Raw genomic sequence first — 20901 nt, 5'->3', positions numbered from 1 at the left:
GTCCCCTCCCCTGTCCCCATTGGCTACCGCCCTTTTCCCCACCCCTTCTTCCCATCCCTTAAAATCCATTGTACTCAGAGCTCTCTCTGAGGATTTTCCCTGATCAGCTTGTTCCTTAGGACCCTCCATTAAAGTTGGTCTTTCAGAAAACCTCCGTCTCTCTGCCCTTTTTGCCTGCGTGGTCGTCGTCATCGGTTGTGTCTGCTGCTCACTGGGGACTGTGCTTTCTCGGGGGCGAACTAGCCGCCCAGACTGCCCGTGTCGTGGAGAGCCAGCCGGGGCTCCGGGCAGAGGGCAGCACAAAGCCCGGCCAGGCGGTCGTTGTGAGCCCACCGGACCGCAACAGTTCTCCGGGAAAGTTTATCAGGCAAAGAAAGGAAGGTGGTGAGGAGAGACAGAAGTGGTGAGGGGCGGAGAATCGGAGGCTTGAGAGCCCTGAACTAAAGGGTTGCAGGGGTTTAAAAGGGAAGGGAAATGGGGAGTGGCTGGCCCCAAAGAGTCAACCAGGGAAGGTCTGAGGGGAGGAGATAGGGAGAGAAAAAAGGGTAGCAACCAGTAACATTAAAACGGGGGAGGGTACAAAATCGGAAAGCCAATGGGGCATTGAACTGGGGAGAATATTCCAGAAAGGGAACCATAGGTAGAACAGGGGTGGGGGAGAGTGTGGGGCCAATGAGCTCTTAACAATGTGAATAACAAATTCCTCAACCTCAGCAGCTTCTGGGCCATCACCCTAACTCAAACAGTCCATGCCACTCACTTAGACCCAAGTGGCCTCATCGACAGGCACTGACCCCTGTGGCTGGTCTCCTGACCCTAAATGGTGAAGAACCACCGCAACATTTCCCTACGTTCCTGGCTGCCCTGTTTGAAGGGAGGCAGATGTGGCACAGGAAGGCGATGAATGTTCTGAAGTCCTTAATTGCTGCCCAAGGCAAGGGAGAACAAAAGAGGCAGCACCCAACAGGCTGCAAACAGGCTCTGCCAGAGGCAGCCCAGTCTGCCAGGGCTGATGGCCTGGGCAAGGACCAACCTGGCAAACATGGTCCTGGCCAGCAGCTGGAAGAAAGAGAGCCAGACCTGGAACTGAGCATGAAGGAAGCAACAGAAGCAGGAACACCTGCAGGACCTGCCGTCAGATCTCCTTCGCCCACAGTCATCAATGCCCTGGCTCGAGAGAGACAAAAGTCGTTCTTCAAGGGCTCTGCAAGGGCTCTGCCCAGGGCGTTCACTGCAATACCCAGGACAGGAGAGCAGGAAGAGCAGTAGCCCATGGCCCGTGCACTGGATGGGACACAGCCCAGTTTACCTTCCGTGAGTTCACGAGAAAGGTTCCAGTTGTGGACCACAGACTCAAACAGAAAAAAGTGCAACAGTACCTGGAACACAGCAGGGACACAACATGGGCTGTAGGAGACAAAGCAGCAGGGCCAATGAGGGTGGCACGTGTGCTGCACAGCCCCACAGCTGATTACTCCGTTATCCTGGACACAGTCCAGTACATCCCAGAGATCCTAAAGAGAGCTATGATTGTGATCCAGGGATCTGAGGAGCACATGTGTTATGATCCAGTTATTAAGGTTCTTTAGAAATACCTCTGCCCAAACTAAGGTGCAAATGAGATCGTATGCTAGTCAATAGTATGAGTTTTATTTGATAGTAAATACCACAGAGAGAGAGAGGAGAAAAGAGAAAGGGAGGAGTACAAAGAGAGGCGGGGGGACAGAGAGGGACAGGGACAGGACAAAAGGAGTATCACCGTTCCGTGAGTCCTACTGGCGTCCTGATGATCCTTCTCATGGTACCACTGCTGCATTACACGCAGAGTCTTTCCACGATGGGAACCTTCCTTAGTGGCACACAGCTGCAGCAAATGTCCCAGTGGTTCAGGTTAGTGGAGCACCACCTCCATATGTTAACGAAATATTGTTGCCCTTTTGTGGTGTGGCACAACTGAACCTCAGCATACTGTAAGCACAGCACACTGCACCAGTCTATGTCAGATCATTCTATGATCAGTTCAAATAAGCCTCTGACATGTGATTTGCTTTTTTACGTGTTCAGTTTTTGGTGGAAAGTGGTACCAGGTAGAGTCCAGGAGCCATATGAACTACTGAGACTTACGCCATATTTTTTCCTTTTAAAAGAAAACAAATGGCTTCCTTTCTACCTGTAGGCTGTAGTAGTACTGTAAACTGTATTCCTGTAAGGATGACAGAAAGCACCTCTTCAAAGAAGGAATTTGAAATATTTCTGTTAAGAAAGACTTGTGCTTCCTGAGTGAAGAAAGCTGAGTAGTGTCTAACAACTTCCAATATTTTTAAAACATTCCTTTTTTTCTTCAGCAGAATTAACAGTAAAGCATATATGTGAACTGTGTATAAATAGTGCAGAATTTGACCTGAGTAAATTTGCCTAGCACAATGGAGGTCTATTTGAATGTCGTTTCTTTTAGGAATGACTAATCAGAAAGACATTAAACTTAGAAGGGTCTTGAAAAAGAATACAGAATATGACAATCAATATGAGTGTAGTTTTAAGGATATGGAATGGTAAGTGAAGCTATACTGAGAATTCTGGATTCAGTCTTTTTGTGCTGCTCAGAGATGGAAAGAGGAGCATACTGCAGCTGTGAGTTGTTACCGTTATTGGCCATTCAGTGTTTGAAAGCAATAGTCAGATGTAGAGGTGATGAAGTGAGGCATTGTCCCCTAGAACAGCCGAAGCCCCCAATGCCACAAAGGCTAATGGCTGCGTGGGATGAGCTGAGCCGGGCGGGCCAGCGCCGGAGCTGGGTCCGGGGAGCGCGTAGCATGGCATGGAACTTGGGTGACAGAAACTTGGCAGGAACCGCAGTGAGGCGAAGAAACATGCTGGATACAGTCTCTGGTCTCCCAGGGAGGTTTATTAGGGTCTTTGGGTACAGTTCCTGTGAAGGGCTCTGGTTCGCGGAGCTCAGTCCTTGCACAGTTGGCAGTGGGCTGACCGCAGGTGATGCGCAGCTTCCCAGGAAAGCGTAGCTGGGGAAGGCACTTACGTGAGGAAAGAAGAGATGCAGGCCCTCTTGTGAGGAATCCAGTGGGTTTATTGGAGGACAGGAAAGAATGACTGGAGGTTGGGAGAAGGCTGGAGGCATCAGCAGGAGAGCCTCGAACAGTGCTGTGCAAGGGTTTAAAAGGAATACAAAAGTGGGGAGGAGTTTCTGGCACCCAGGCCAATAGGAAAACTGAGAGGGAAAACTGACACAGGTAAGAACAAATGAGTACACCTTAGGGGGGGAGAAGCATTAGACTGAACCAATTACAAAGGACACATCTTTAGGATAAAGCTGAATATTCTAGAACTTAACCATACAAGGAGAGGGGAGGAGGAGAGGCAGGGGACCAACCAGGCACGCTTGAGGTGCATACTAATATTTCAAGGCTCAGAGGCTCTTGGGAGTGATCTAAACAGTCACCACAAGTTAGAAGTCCAGCTCCCAAGGCCCCTCCGGTGCCTCCCCGCCAGATGGTGTGCCCCGAGCGGATAGCTCCGCAAGGGCGACTGCAACAAGCTCCAGGGGAGGAGAATGGGGCAGGAAAGCGGTGAAGCGGCAGGGAGGCTGAAAGTCCAGACGCTGTGACGCAGAGCCCACGCTGGCAGGGGTTTATAAGGGAAGGGAAGAGGGGAGGGAGTTGGCTTTAATGACCCAACCCAGTCTGAGGGGAAAAAGGCAGGGGTACACACCAGTAGACTTCTGATAAGGCAGGACGCATAAATCAAAAGAACCAAGAACATACAGAGAAGGACAGCAAAGGAAAAACCTCTTGGAGCTCGGCAGAAACACACTGCAACAATGAAGCTTCAATTTGTTTGAAGATATGGTGGATGGCAAGGACAGAGAGAGTGAGAACAAGACAGTAAACATTATGTCATTTTTAAGTGAAGGGCTTAGGCTGTCTCTGTCTTGTTATTACCTTGCCGTTACTTGGGTCATGACTGGTTTTCTGCAAATATTAGCTGCTGGAGTAAGTTGTTAAACTCTGTGGTGATATCCATGCAAAGCAAGGAGCTTAGACATCTTGCAATTTTTTCAGCTGAAGGAAATGGAAATTGTGTTGTGGAGAAGAGTGATTATTCCTACTATGCTGCATCACAAATTCCAACATAATGGATAATTTATTAGGTACACAGCCCTCTGTAAACAGTCATTATCTAATGGCACAAAATGCTACAGTAGCTATATTTTGCCACCACTTACTTAGCTGATAGTAATTTGGTGATTTAAAATTGTACTAATGTATGCTGCCATGTTAATTGGATGCTGCTGATAAGGCCAAAAAACTATCAATATATATTGAAGAGTGACTGTAAGTAAACTAATAATGATAACTGGATTAGTCACTTAGCAAGGAAAACCAGTAAGTTCTTTTGGCTTATTTAAAGGTGCAATCAGCCTGCTGCTGAACATTTTTTGAATTGACCTAATTGATGCAAAATAGACCAGTCACAAATGGAATGATTCATAAACGAGTGCACCAGTACAATGTGTGCATGTTGTACACAATAATAGTAATAAATAATAGTAATAACAACAAAAATGTTACTTCCTAAAACATTGGCTGAACTGTACGGCATGATAATTTCTAAAAATCTGCTGTGGAAATAAATAACTGTATTAGGGTAAGTATAGGACATCAAACATGTGTTTGATGTCCCCCAAGTCGAGTTTGATGTGTAGAATGTCAAGGTTCTTGTTCCTCTTTCTTCTAATAAAGAGGAAGATTCATCCAGCTTTTAGAAAACTACTAACCTTACTATAATCCCCTTGCATAAGGATAATATTTTCATTAGCTGTTGCAGCTTCTTTATAGAGCCACTCATACCCTTGAATATATACAGCAATTCAATGCACTTACATTAAGTTACTCTACTAGTTGGTGAAAGAAAAGTTGCAGGTATTCTGTTTACTCTGTTTTTCCAAAATGCTGTATACGTGTTCCAAGCCCATTCAGTAAAAATGCCTCAAAAGGTAAGATACAAAGATGGTAAAGGAAAAAAAAGCAGAAAAAAGGCTTATACTCTCCATCTCCAGTGTCCTCATTCCTTGAGTCCTTATCAGCTCACCGTGTCATGGCTGCTTAGCTTTAAAGTGGAAGCTTGATCACCAAAAAACATGACGTGCTTTATTGGGTCTCTGCAGTTTAGCCAGTGGAACACTGAACTGGGAACTTTGCATTCATTAAGCATTAGAGTCTATCTATCAGCTGGTTGTTAGGTGGAGGTATTTTTTGTTGTCTATGTTCTGTGAATATATTTCTTACTTAGCTGTTGAAGCTCCAGAGAAACAGAATGGAATTGTTTCAGCTAAGGGAACCTCCATTTAGATTTACAGGAAAATTTCTGTTAGCAAGGCTTTGGATCACAGAGCTTTGCTTTTAAAAAAGTTTTTGCTTTTCTGCTTTGCTTTTTAAAGCATTTTAAAGTAAGACAGCAGTGGCCCTAACTAAGAGACATTCTTAAGTGTATTGTATTTAGGATTTCTGGGGATCTTGTTTCTTATTTCATGGCTGTTTTGAGTGGCTCTCAACAGCTAATGGCATTATTGGAGGTTTTGTCCAAGGACATTTGGAATGATTTGTAGTGTGGTTTATTGTAAAGTTGTAGCTGTTTCTTTGTTAATAGGAAGTTAACAGAAACTTGACTTACCCTTAACTATAAATCTGTGATTTGTATCTCCTGAATTCCACTTGTGCTATTAAAGGGGAAGCCCTCCCATGTTTGCACTTTCACTGATTTTGCTGGCAAGGAAATTGTGTTGCATAGCTGTTGGCTGGTGTATAGCTGTTGATCCATGGACTGAGGTAACACTAGGCTAATGTGGCACTGACATGAAAAAGAACTACCAGTCTTTGTACCAGTAAAGTTAAATAAAAATAAAAATGACTGAAATGAATTTCATTGTTACTGGTGTTAACAGTCCAGATCAAGACTGAAGATATTATTATTATGATTCCTTAGAATAACTTTTCACTCTATCAAATAGAGACCAATAGTGTACTGACTAACCAGAAATTGTGTGTGCATATGTGGTATTGCACTTGTGGCTTCTTTGTTAAGTGCGTTTGAAGAAGAATAAACTTTCAAGAATGGTATATTTTTCTCTGTTCGTACATTTTTTGTTTTCTCAGAGTTTTGTTGTGTAAAAACTGACACACCATACTGCACATCTGACACCACCTTACTGAATCAAAACCACAGGTTTTATTTCTGGAGTGAATATTTTAAATTCTAGTTCTCTATTTTGTCTCTTGCCTCCATCTGCTGGTTTTTAAAATAACCTTCAGTGACTTCTGATTTCAAAGGTAGAAGTAGTGATGGAGATTAAATTCTTGCTGTGACTTTTTTTCCCTCAAAATTTTCAGTCTCAACAAAAAAGAACCCTTTTCCTGATACTGCTTTCAAACGTGTAGACTGCTGAACTTTGGAAAAAAAAAAGATTTCATAGAGCTTATCTCATCTTTAGGCTTTCACTAGGAAATATTTTCTTGCACTTAAATGCTTGACACCTCATAAGCTAACACCTGTTAGCTTATTTCCTTATGCTCGTTTGCCACCCTCACCTGTATTGCAGATCATTGATTCATTTAAGTTCAGTAGTACCAGCCCTACTGGACCTCGTCTGGGAGAGATATATGCAGATATATTGAGCTATAATCTCTATTACAAATTTTAGCTAATCTGATACTTAAATTAAGTAAGTGAGTAGGCAGAAGTGACCTCCTTTCCACTACTGTGGCGATTTTTTAGGTAAATAGTCTGAAATAGATCAGCAAAGAACTTCTAGACACGGCCAGCACAATGGGAAAAAGTCTTATGCCCTCAGGAGTGGCATACATTACAGACCTTGGCACACAATTACTCGAATTCATATATATGACTTTTTATTTGAAGGGCCTTTCACAATAAAATCCTAAGAAGACATTTGTGGACACCTGCTACATGCGCAGCAGTGGTGACAGAACTAGTGTTTGCCATGATCATCTCTGTGTTTACAGCTTTAAGAAAAAAGATATATTGGCAATTTGAATTTTCTGCATAATAGGCAGACAATGCAAAACAGAAAGCTAGGATATTGTGATAGGAATGCTCAATGTCACCAAAGCTATTGACTTTTCCCACCTGGCTTGCAGGCTTTTGGAGAGATATAACGTATGTGCCATATTGTAAAATGTAGACATAATGAACACACAACCATTATGTTGTACCTAATGTAACAATAAATGTGATGGCAAGCAACTTAAGAACATACGACAATGTTTTGTTTGTTAGTAACTGATTTGCCTTTAGTAACGTTATGAGGAAGACTGTAGACATTTAATTTTCAGTCCAAGAACGAATAGAAAATGTTCTTAATTTGCACTTGCATTTAGTTTAAATAGCAATGTCAATATTTTTGTTTAAAGAAAATGTTGGCATTTTTGGTTTTAATTTTTCTTTTCCCCTGTGTATTTCACTAAAGAATTTAGTGTTCTTTATTTGACCTTGACTTTCTGAAGACTTCTATGGAAGTGTTTCTTTCAGATCTCAACTGCACAATTGTCGTGGAAATGTTCTGCAAAATATAAGAAAAAAAGTAGAAAAGAGAGAATAAAAATTGGAACCCTTCAGTGAAGTGCTAATGAAATTAATTAAGGACCTTATATTACCTTGAAGCACTATGGAATTAAGCGTTAATCCCACAAAGCCTTAAGAACATGAATAATATAACAGGTCATTCAAATTATTGTAAGTTTGATTGTTTATCATGGAAATTCCATGGAAAATAAACCTGATGGTTCTGCTTTTGCTGATGAAATGCAAAGGAGGAAAAATACTGTTCGGGATAGATCACTGGGCCAGTAGCCAGAAGGCAATATTTCTCTCCTTTGATTTGAACTTGTTATAGAATCTGGAAAATATCTATTGCATAAACAATAAAAAGTGCCAACATGCCAAGTTGCCTATACTTTTCTTTGCAAGCTGTTTTCTTTAGTTCTAAACAAGTGCATCAGTGGCAATGCTTTCTGTAGAAATGTTTCAGAATGTTGTTTTCATGAATCCACCAGAATCCTCATTTTTGCAAATCCTGGGAGAAAGGTTGAATGCACCAAGGAATGTATGTTCTGAGGCTTCTTCTTAGTGAGCACTGCCTGTGAGCTATCAAAACTCTCAGGACATAACAATTCACAATCTCTGCTTCCTCTTAACTATGCCACATAAACTAATTATGTAGTGTCAAACTGCTGCATGCCAGTGAGGTACAGGTCACTTTCCTGATGAAGTGGAATGATATGAAATAATTCCCAGAGGTAGTAGAACACTGCCAGTATCTTCCTGATCTAAAGGTGAATTTTTGTTAAACTTCATGGTAGTCGTGAGGTGCTTGTATTCTGTCTAAATGATGTTCAGCAGACCTGATTCAATATGCAGCCACTGTATTTCATTCAGGCCTCTGCTGCATAAAAATGTGATGTCCATGCAGAATCTGAATGAGAGGGGCTGGCATAAAAATCTGAACAAATACAATGTGCATTGCCCCAACAAAATCTCTAAGCCTATATCCCGATTTGATAGACTGCCTATGGGCAGTCAAGCAGCTCTTCTGATAAAATGTGGCTGTTCCGAAACAGATTTTTGATACACAATTAAAATGCACTTTTTGTAACAGTAATACAATGCAATATGTATCATCTGCAGCAATAGAGCAAAAAAGATGGCTGTGTTTATAAATTAAATTGACATTTTGAAGGGTTAACACAAAATCTGCTTTGCTGCCTGTGATCAATAAAGAAAAGATTTCAAGTAATTAAAATCTTTGATGTGGACATTCCTTATTTGGTACCTGTCAGAAAGGACAAAACAGAGTAGCCTTAGAGAGGAGATAAATACGGATAAAACAGCCCCTGCTCCTAGAACTTCTTATCTGCAAGAGGAATTATTGGTGCACAAGTCTTTCCTGGTAAATGAATTAAGAACATGGTAAGTATTGCTGTGAGTTTGCAAGTTGGTAAAGGAAGAGAAAACAAGATGCAGGGCACTATATTCACATGAACAATAGAGAGAAAGAACTGTTAGGTAATACTAGATGTTGTACATGTCTTATACCTAGATTTGTATTATTTATGCTTGTAGAATTAGATGAAGTCCCTGTCTATTCTCATATGTCCTTGTTATAAAATAAAAGGAAAAAAAGAAGCATTTGAGCACAACCCTTTAACTTTCTGTGAATTTGTTGTTACAGGTCCTGTTTGTTATTGATAAATATTTTGTAATTGATACCCAAAACACGACTTATTGATACCCAAATTGATACCCAAAACATGCCTATGGATCTTTCTAAAAAAAATTATGTTATTACTAGGAGAGAGCAGCCTCTTTAAAAGGTTAAGGAGTGCCATTGACGTGGCTGTAGAAAAAGGAGCAAGGAGGGTTGTTGGTTCAGGAGTGATGGTTGGATACAGGCTTTTTAGGAATGAAAACAGGAAGATGAAGAGAATGATTTGCACTTCATGTGAGAGAGCAGCAGGAGTGCCCACAGCTTTGTCCAGGGATAGGTAAGGAGTCAGATGGGAGCTTGTGGATGAAGGTCAGCAGGTGGACCAGCATAGTTGCTGTTGCAGTGGGTATCTGCTACAGATCTCCTGAGCAGGAAGAAGTAGTAGCTGAAGCCTTCTGTGGATGACTGGGAAGAACATCATATTTGCAGGTCTTGGTCATTAGAGGAGATTTTAACCACACTGATATCTTTTGGAGGGACAAAACAGAAGGTTCAAGCAGTCTTGGAGATTTTCCAAGTGTGTGGATGATGGGTTGTGGCTAGCACAGGTTTTTCCCATGAGAAGTTTTCTTGTGTTTTGTAAATAAAGATAAAGTTTGGATGTTGTTGGAACAGTGTCCCAGAACTTGGGCAGTGCAGGCCTGGCCAATCAGGCCTGGGGGAAGGCTTCTGACTGACCAATCTGGGTGACTTTTGAGAACTCTATATATGTGATGAAATCAAAACAATAAAGGTCATTCCTTCTTGCCACTGAGAACTGATGCATTCATTACTCTGCTAGCTGCTCAACAGCGACAATGGGTGATTGAGGAGCCAAGAAAGCAGGGTGGTCTGCGGGACCGCTAACAAGCAAGGAAGAAGTGGTCATAGATATTAAAAGTCAGGGACAGCCTTGGTTGCAGGGACTGTAAGATTGTGGGTTCATGATACAAAAAGGGCAAAAAGGCCAAACCACAGCTCTGTTTCAGGAGGGCAGACTTTAGCCTCTTCAGGGATCTGTCTGGAAGAATCTCATGGGATACATACCTGGAGGAGATAAGTCCAGAAGAGCTACACACCGGTCCTGTAGCTTGAGAAGCTGAAGAAAATGTCTTAAGAGTATTTGCATGGGCATAATAAGCAATGAAAGCAAGTGAAAGCAATGGCTATAGTGCTGTTAGGTTCCTCTAAACAGCATGATTAGTATGATTTATTTCCCTCTCCCCCCATCAGAGCTTTACAGGCAGTGCCCTTACCAATTTTGATTTAGGTGCTCTAGGATCCTTTCTAGAATGATCCAGAGAAGATGGCAGCACTGCTTGATTATAACCTGAAGTGACCTTGTTAACTTTTGCCATCCCTGGCACTTGGCAATTGCTCATTCACAGGTCAAGGGGAAAATTCTTTGTGTCCTCAACAGTAAACCTGTATGGTATCCTTCTTCATACATTTTCTTCTGTCTTTCTGTATGATGTATAAGTGTACATCTTGCAGAACTTTTTCAGCTATTGTTTTTCTCGTCTGCTCTCTACTTCTGGCAAGCAATGTATTTTTTTTCCTATTATAAGAACAGGAATGTTTTTGCATTCGAGAGATGTGGGGAGAATTGAGGTTTTCGACACAATTCATATAAACTTGAGATAAATGTGACTGAAGATGTGGCTCTGACTCAGTTGTGACAAGTCCCTCTAATTTCTCATGCTTTTCTGGTAAAAGAATTAGCAACGACAGGAAGTGTGACTACACTGTGATTTATGGTATTTATTGTTGTTTGTGTAAAGAGGGTCAAAACTGGCCCTCTTGGCTTACTGTTGTCAGAGATGCTTCAGAGTGGAGGTAAAAGAATGCAGGGGGATAAAAAATAGTGCAGGTGATACGTTCTTGAACTCTTGACTTTCAGCAGCTGCATTTTAAAAGCTGTCGTTCCATTTTGCTGGTATGTCTGTGGGACCTCTCCATTATGTGTGCAAACACAATCTGATTAGTATTTTTTATAAGCTAGTCTTGTCTGCTTTTATTACAGACATCACCTTCAGACGTGGGGCCACCACAGCCATTAAATCAAGAATATTTAGCTATTATTTGTAATAAATGTCAGCAGGGCTGAATTGAAGCCAGCAGGAAATGTTCAGGGCAGAAAACACACTGACATTCATTCATGCAAATTTGTACCACTGTTAAAATTAATCCTAAAGAGGGAGGGTAGAACATACATTGCATTTATATTACTGTTTTCGCCAATTGTGATTCATCACAAAAATGAGGGCTATAATGGGTAAGCAGCAATCTAGTGACAAAAAGCCACATTCAAAATATAATTAGGTTGAGTGTAACATCCAAGACAAGACTTTCAAAGACTCTTTTTAAGTTAAAATGGGTCAATGTAAAAGAAATGCAGGTCCTCAAATTTTATCAGGTCATTCCAATCAGATTTAAAAAAAAATCAGGCAACTTTTTTACTTTTATATTTTCTGTCTCTTTTCACAATGTGGAAAGATCTGTTCTAAATAATACTTTGCTAGGAAGTTTCTGAAGGTAAAATACATAAAGCCTTTTTAACTTCAATATTGTATGCTGGAGGAAACTTACTAAATGTATCCTGTTCAGAATACAGAATGGGAATTCTTGTATTTTAGCAAGAACAGGTTTTTTTGGCAGGTTTGTTACTGCAGCATGGAAATGTTTTGCTAGATTGAGGGTGGAGATCACCACAAGAGTTACACTGATAAAAACCCAGGAGGTTGTCTAGTGTCAGGAAAGTTCGAGATCCAGAAGCTGCTGGGAGGAAAGATTACTTTTCACTGATTTTGAACCTGTAGCCTGCAGAGCTGACATGAGCAGAAATTGCTTCAGGAGCCCAGCAGTTTAGTACTATTGGACTGATGCAGATTAGGAATTGAATTCTGGTGGCTAGTGAATTCAGCTCTTTAAAATTTTGCTTATGAAAAAGATGAAGAAAATGCTCCCTTCTCCACTTCTATGCTTTGCAAATTCAAATAGAGAAAACACACTTAATTGCAAATATATTAAATACTTAAAATTGTAAAAGTGCATAAGAATATGTATTTTTAGTAATTGTATTCTTTTTCACTCCTATAAAAGTGAATGAAAACTAATGTTAGATCTAGATGTCACTGAATCAGGATCTGATGGACAGCCTACTAGCATTTGGTTTAATTTGATTTTTGAGGTAAAAACCCATTTAATCCTGTTTAAATGTATCCCAGTGCAATATTTGTTGGAAATTACATGCTTGAATAACCTGTAAAAAACCTGTAATTACTGTTTTTTGTATAAGATGTAGTCCTTTGCACCAAGCCCCAAGGAAGATTATAATGTGAATCTGTAAGTGATAAAACTCAGAAAAAAAATTTATATTGTATTCTATTACTCTGGAAATGTGAAAAAACAGAGGATGAAAGCATATACTTTTTTATCTCCTTCTATTATCTTGATATAAAAAGAAAAGTCTTACATTCCTTCTTGAAGAGATTAAAAAGTAAGTCAGCTGACTAGAGGTGACATAAAAATGCTGGGGGAATTTAGATACAACGACTATTCTCACAGTCCTTCAGTTGTAGGATTTAAACAGTGAGTCAGAGAGAGCATGAAGCTGAAGTATGATTCATAAAATTAAAATGAAAAGCTTTCATATGGTGTTCTCTGAGCCAAATATAATTTTTCAGAGTACTGAATTTCCTGAAGTGCCAAGAAACTAAATGCCAAACAAATATTCCAAATGAATTTTCCATTCTCACTGTTCATAATTATTACGTAGGGTTGTATCTTACAGACTGGGGGAATATGTAAACAAAAACACCTAAGTGTCAGGAGGAAGCAGTGTTAATTGTTTCATCAGGGTTCTGATTTTAGTTCCTGAAGTTGGGCAAAGGACCTGATGTGATCAAGGGAAAACGAATGCTTCCTATAAAATGAAATACAGCTTCACTTCACATGATTCATTAATTCACACAGCTTAGCTCATACTGCTCCGTTATCATTATCATGTTATACTCACTGAAAAAAAAAAAAAAAAATCATAGTTAGATGTCACTGTTCTTTTTTTAGGGCAAAATGTCTTTATTTTGTCTTCCATGGTATATGTCTGAATCAGTTTAAGTGTATTTGTATCCTGACTGCACTGTGCATTAGTGTAAGGCATTTCTGGTGGTCTTAAATGTTCTGTTTAGAGGATGCAGGTATCCCTCATCATAAAATGTCTTGTGAATTTTTTTCATCCCAATAACATTGAGTCATAAATGGCAAGGAGGCAGTAATTACTTAATTAAGAAATTAGTCAGCACTTAGCTAAGCAGAGGTGGTACCATCTACAAAATCATTTTTCCAGTTAAATTAGGCACTGGCTGGAACTAAGAGCCAATTCCTGCATAACCTAAAACCAAATTTTGATATGTCCTAGCTGTATGCACAAGAATGTGGATATATTTAATTTTTAAAAATTTTCTTTTTGCCTCCTGTTTCAGTAACAGTCAAAAGCTACCAGTGGTATCAAAAGGTGAATCGCAAACAACTCATTCCAAATACTCCCAAAAATTTTGAGTGGAATTGGTTGCCTGAAGCAGTGCAATTAATTTAGAAATCACAAACCTAAAAAGTTACGTTTTCTTCCTGGTTATGTTTTTATTTTTGTTATTCATTCGCTTTTTTTGGAAATCCTGAGAAGCAGAAAAAAATCCAATTTAAAAAAAAAATATAAAGCTGCGGTGGTTGTTGTTGTTGTACAGTTCTAATAGATGAACTTACAGAAGAAGCTTAATACGGCATCTCCAAGAATTCTGTCAGTACCAGATTTCACTAGTGTAGTCGGCTCATATCCGCTGCAAAATGTGTGGGTTCCATCTCCCCTGCAATTAAAAAAAAACAACCAAAAACCACAAACTCCAGATTTACCTTCATGTTTTTGTCTTATTTCCCTGAAAGTGTAGCTTTGTATCTAATAATATAAAGGGGAAATAAATACATACCAGTTTTGGCCTGACTCTTTATTCAATGGTAAAAAAAATGCATTTCTTACCCTGTGACTGTGGCATTCTGAGTGCTACTTTGTAGGGGAGTCTGGTGTGAAGGCCAGGTGACGGTTCAGTGTCCCTCAGCACATTCTTGCTCTAGAGCACTAGAAGACAAGGTAAGGCCTATTACGTTTGTATATCCTGGCCTGGATGCAGTAAGATCAAATAAAAACATGTGGTACAGTATAAAGGGACTGAGCAGAAGAGCCCTAACTAGGAAACAGAACATGCTTAATCATTTTGGTTCTGATTTCGTTGCTTCAAGGTTGCATACTTCCTTGGTAAGGAGAGCTTACCAAGGTAATGTTAATATTATTAATATTAAGCAAGATTAAGCTTAATCTTGCTTAATATTACTAAATAGAATGAGTATTTTGATTCAGGACTTCTTTGTGATTATTTTTAGAAACCAAAATTTCCAGTAAAGTACTAGAATAACTGCAATTACTAAAAGAAACAGTTTCTTCTGAGCTGGCTTGTGGTCTGTTACTGTTGGTGAATTCTTCCACTGAGCACATTGTGCAACTATGGCTCACAAAAAAATAAAGCAGTATTAAACATCTAATAGGGAAAATATATGATAGTGGTGCTGTCAGTCTTTAAAAGCTATAGAATATACATTGTTACTTGGTCAGAATTACTTTCTGTGTATTTTACTCTGTGCATTTTTTTAAAGATTTAATAATCTACCTTCAGTATTAAAAAGTGAAACAATTTACAGGTGTATGATTATGTTGCCTCTCTATGATGCCCTTGATTAGAGACAGAAGTTTTCTACTGTGGTTTTCTACTGTGGTTAATTAACAATTAATAAACTGAAATTTAAAAATAATTTTAAAAGCAATGCTTGCTCTGTGAACTAGAAAGTGAAGAAAATAACAGTCCTGTAACTCAATACATTTAACTTTTCTTTTTTCCAGAAAATTTGTGTATAAACACACAAGTTTCTATATAAACTTACAAATTTTTGAGTGTTTACTGGGAACTATAAGAACAATGAAAATGGAGATGTGATTTACACTCATGTAACCTGACAGTTTTAGGGTATATATCTCCCCAATGCTTTTATAGTGAAATCCTAAAAATAGGATTTCTGGGGCTATTTTAATAGCAGGGGCTATTTTAAATACTTTGGGTTATTACTTTGAATTTACATAATAGATATGTTTGTACTATGTGAGAGGTCCTCAATGAATGGAAAGGTGGAAAAATTTCTTGATTTGTGATGCAGAGGGTGATATACTTCTCAATTAGTTAATACTGACTCAAGTACTCTAGCTTAGCATTGCATGGCACTTTCTACCTTTTAGCTGAGTAATAAAATTGTGTTCATGATAACTTTTGGCCATTTCATAGTACATTTTGCAAAAATAGGTTTTTGCATTCTATTGTCCTTGGCTAAATTCCAGTTGCAATAATTACATTATATCTTTGTGAAGTCACTTTTGAAGTATCAACTATAACCTTCCTTTCTTTTCCTGACATGGTATCAAAATTGTAATTGGTTTTTTTACTGTTTCATGGTGTCTACTTGGGGAACTGAGAGTATGTTCTTTCAAAATCTTTTTGACATGTCAGCATATTGAATCAAAGTGAGATCGACAGTAAGGCTGAGCATATCTGCTGCAACTGTGTTGTGAGCATGCACATCTTACAGAACACGGGCATCTGAAGCCTTGTGAGTGGAAATGCACAGTAGTTGCTAGGTTTTGCTGTAAGACTAAATTGCATAGAGGATGCTGGAAATAGTCCACAGAGCAGGGATGTGACACAGAGAACACATCCTTGTGATGCATGACTGGTTCAGCTCAGGTCAGCCTTTGGCGGCATACTCTGGGCACGAAATACGATACTGAGATTTCGCCTTCAGTCTGACACTGAGACAGTTCTTGTAAAGCAAATGTTTTACAAATCTAGAGAAATAAGTGCCTGAAGAGTAGGTGAATCCCTTCCATTTACATATAGCTAGTAGTGCTCTTTCCTAAGGATTTTAAGAAAACTTTGCTCCATATCACCCTGTGAAATTTAACTTTTCTATGTATGACAGGTCTATTATAGTACTGTGCTGGGTTACTACAGTGTATTTGTGTGTTCATCATACACCTTTCCAAAACTGTCCTTAACTTTTTTTAGTTATTGTGCAGAGTAAAGAGTATTCTAAAATGGATATGTGGGTATGATTCCAAGCAAGTTGATCCATTGATGTATATGCTAGCACAGAAAAACTACTGAGTGAGCGTGTCCTTGCTGTAGAGTTAATTCTAGAGTTTGCTTAAGGATAAAATGATGGATATATCCATAATTTGAAGTACAATGTGATACAGTGATATCCAAGGTACACAATCAGTTTGCTGCATCACACAGCGTAACATTAAGACAGATACAATTTTGAATCTCAAACGTGTTTTCTTCGTAGGATTTTGAGCTTTCCTGTATAGTAAAGAGAAATGACGAGAGGGAAACTCACGGCAGTCTCCATATGAGATATAAAGTAAGCTCCATTTTATTTCACCAAACGAGAGACTTATATACTGTTACAGAAGTTACTATTCATAGATACACACACACACCTGCAGCTGTTCTCACACATTCAGGGATCCTCCTGTTAACTCCCTTATTCTTTTCTCATAACACTCCTGACTCCTAATCTTTCTCATGGCATTCTTCCCACAGAACATTCTCAGGCAAACAAACCACTGTAGCTTGTTGGAATTTTACTGAGGCCTGGGAATGCTGAAGCCTTGCTCAGGCCTGCTCAGTTAGCATGAGTTTTGCTGGAAAACTGTGTTTTCCAACAGTATAGGAATAAATGTGTTAATATATAAGCAGTCTAGCATCAGTAATGTTAAATTCTGTAACTGTGCTTATCAGGGCATGCATAGCATACATTTTTGTGGGGTTTTTTATCATTCTGATGTTTTCTAAGTGCTGTTAAGTTCTTGAAATGTGCAGGTGTCTCTGATCACACTCTGTGAATATTCTTTCTCATGCACACCTGATGAATAACTGCCATAGATAAGAGTAGTAGTTGAAGAGGTTTTTTTAAAACCTATTATATTTTTCATAATGTATTATCAATCATTTTAAGGTGAGTAAAGTCTTAAGAGGTTTTTGGAAATTTTAACCATCATTTTAGTGCTTCAGCAAGTTTTGGCACTAGTGGTTTTATGTGCTTGGATCCTCGGCTACCTGAGGACTAAAATGCCGTATTGCTATGATCACAATAATTTAAGAAGTTCAGTAGATAGTGGGACTATGTGTAATTGCAGTAGGTGAAACCTGGTGGTTATCACATGTTTTGTATATTTCTATGGCATTTAAATTCTGCAGTGAACTTGCTATCCCATAATCTCCTGGTGAACATTGTATTGGGCAGTTTAAAATGCCTTGCAGTCTGGTATCTCTACCTCTGCTGATGACAGTACCACCCTGAAACAGGATTTATAATATAACCCTTTAAGCAATACTCTGTTTTGTCCAGTAGCAGAAATTCCTTTACATCTTAAGATATAAGTTAAGGGTGAATGAAGAGTGATGAAGATTTAAAAATAGGAAGCAAAGTGAGTTGTATGTCACAGTCCTACCCTTATGACCTCACTTTACAATTGAGGTATTGTAAAATAGCTGTAAACAGTCAACGCCCTCTGCAATAAGTTATTAAATATAATAAGCCACACTGGAGACTCAGTACCTTAGAAGCTGTTCTCAGTCCCCAGGGAGCTGGAAAATTCTTCAGGGGAAAAGAAACCACTGCAGTTAGATTTCAAACCAAGACTGTCTAAACTTTTATGGTTTTTAGGCAGCCAGCTATCTCGGAAGAGGATTTAAACAGGGACCAAAAGGATCAATATACCGCCAATGGCTACTTATCTTGTAAAATGTGCAAGTATTCTGTTGTTTTGTTTTGTTTTGTTTTTAACATATGTAGCCCAGTACAAATTAAGATTTTTGTTCGTATTTCCTTATTTTGATGAGATTTTCTGCACTGCTTACTCTCTGAAAGTCATGAAGGTATGAGGTAATTCTTCCTGTAGGAGTTTAAAAATCCTAGCTGCAAAGATTTTCATAGAGATATATTACAATAGACAGCCCATGGTGCCTGGTTCTAGTGCTTGATCTTACGAGTGATTACTCTCATGAATTGGCAGTGGTTCTATGGAATATTTATTTTAAGGAATTATATTAACCACGGCAGTGGTTCTATGGAATATTCCTTCTCTCTTTTGTCTGTCAAGTTTTTTTTCCCCCTCTCAGTTTTAGCATATGATATGTAGCTAAACATATAAAATATTTAGCATATGTTCTGTAAACATAAGCACAGATATGTTTTTGTTAGGCCCCACCTGCTTGGTTACAGCAGTGACTTGCTAGACCTAAGTGTTCCTGTTTCTACTCTGTTGCTGAAAGTCAAAAGTGTCACTGGGAGAAATGAAGACTTTCATCTGAAGGCTGGATTTGTTTTTTGAAATGACAATAAATGCCCATAATGGTAAAGGAAAGAATGCGAATTAAGAGCTCTTTAGCACCTAATTGCTTCAGACTTTTGAAGATAAATGTAGGCACCTTTAATTTGGCTTCTGAGTGACTGAGAAAACACCAGAGAGTAGAACTAAGTATCTGTGCATTCTGAACCTTTAGTTTTGACTTCATCAAAAGAAAAAAGGTGGAAGTGGGGTGTCTGTCCTTTGTTTTTAATGGGAAGTTTTACAAGCTGTGAGAAATTTATTTAGTGATAAGTATAAAGAAGAAGGGAAAAAATCCAAGAAAAATATTTGTATGAACTTGATCTTAACATGTGATATAAGTGCTTACAGGAAACAGTATTGAAAAAACACTTTTTGACCTATTGGAGTCCTCCAAGATTCAATTCTTGGGTTCTCTTTGTGATTGTTTATTTATGATATTGATCCTCTTCTGAAATGCAAAGTGTTATCTCTCTGGGGTGGAATAGTTTTTTATAGGTCAAATAAATATTTACGTAGCCTTTTGTATCAAACTCCTGTGTGAGCTGGATAATTTACAAGATTGTGATAAACTGGATTCTGTTAAATTCAAACACAGAAAGCTTGGCCGTTTGGTATACAGCTCTGCATGGCTCCTGTCTGATGGATCCTTTTATTGTTGTTGTACATTTCAAACAACTTGGGATACAGTTTTGTTAGCTATTAAAACTTACCATTGTACAGCAGACAGAGGTAAGAGAATTGTATATAGCTAGGATAATTTTCTACAAATAGAACTTGCTTTTATTTTGCAATCCAGGCAAAAGTTGCACAGTGTTTTACTGCATTTTAGTGACTACTTTAGGCTGAGTTGTTTTAATGGTAACATACTAGTTAGCTTCCATTCTTGCAATTTACATGGTTCAGATGGAGATAGAATATAGGATGGTCTTAATTTTCACTAAATAAAGAGTTTTGAAGGGAAAAAGAGAGACTCTTTTGAGGCCAGCTCTCACAGAACCACAAAACAGTGGACCCTTTTCTTCTTTCAATGTCCATACTTAGGTACTAGATGCACTCTATTTCTTAACTTGGAAGAGTTCAGGTAGAGTCTACTACTCCTAATATTCTATTAGCGAGAAAAGCATTTATCTGTGCTGGAGGGAGTTAGTAAAATTTCAAGGATTATCAAAACAGAAATGATTCCTTGTATTCCTTGTGGGTCTGGAAGTCTGTAGACTGCTTCTCATATGGTATGATACCTAAAATACACTCCTATTGTTTTTAATATTACACTATACAAAGTTAGTGTACAAAAAAGTGAGTCCAGTTTATGTGTATGTCTTGTAATTAGTTTGTCATTTGGAAATATTAAGTCCTTTGCAGAAAGCATCCCGTGCTATTATGGGTTTCTGTATACTGAAATCCTGGCTTCCCTGAAGAAGAGTCAAAAGTAACACTAGCTTCAAGATCTCAAGAGGAACATTAAATAAAACATTAAAAAGTGTGATTCCAAGGAGACAGAGGAAAATGCGAAGGAAAGGATGTCTTACGAGTGCGTTAGAGGCATCCTATTTTCTCTGTGTGCTTGGTTTATCACTGCTTGACAGCCCACAAACACTCTAATTTTAAAACTCTATAATGTGATGACCTGCAAGGACAAATGAAGTTATATCCTATACCTTCTGGAGATCAAATGAAATCAACTACAGAAAATTCCTTGTTAATGTTGTTGAGATTCAGCCATTTTACACCCATATTGTGCATAGTTATTACTACCAAGCTTTTAGTAAATTTTTTTAAGTAATTCTTGCCCTCTGCTTTACACACTAATACTGCCCTTGAGTTTTAGACTCCTTTTGAGTCCCTGCAGAGGGATTCTGTGTTCTTGTTAATTTAATTCTTCTCAAACTATGTCTTTTCTGAATAATTTATAAGCATATAATGCAACCTGTTGTATCTTATCTCTGCTGTTTTTCCACTATACCTCATGTCAGATTTCATCAGACCCACCTGGTTAATAACCTTAAGAAACTCTTGGTCATGAGAGATTGTGGCTGCCAAATGATGTCTCTGGGAACAATCTCTCCCCATATGTTTCCCTTGTATGATGCCAATATCTGCTGTTGCATGAAAGGGGTGCTGGAGATGC

The sequence above is a fragment of the Lichenostomus cassidix genome, chromosome Z (genome assembly GCF_008360975.1).
Source record: "Lichenostomus cassidix isolate B80296 chromosome Z, HeHo_3.0, whole genome shotgun sequence".
Lineage (NCBI taxonomy): Eukaryota > Metazoa > Chordata > Aves > Passeriformes > Meliphagidae > Lichenostomus > Lichenostomus cassidix.
This window is presented reverse-complemented; position numbering follows the sequence as displayed.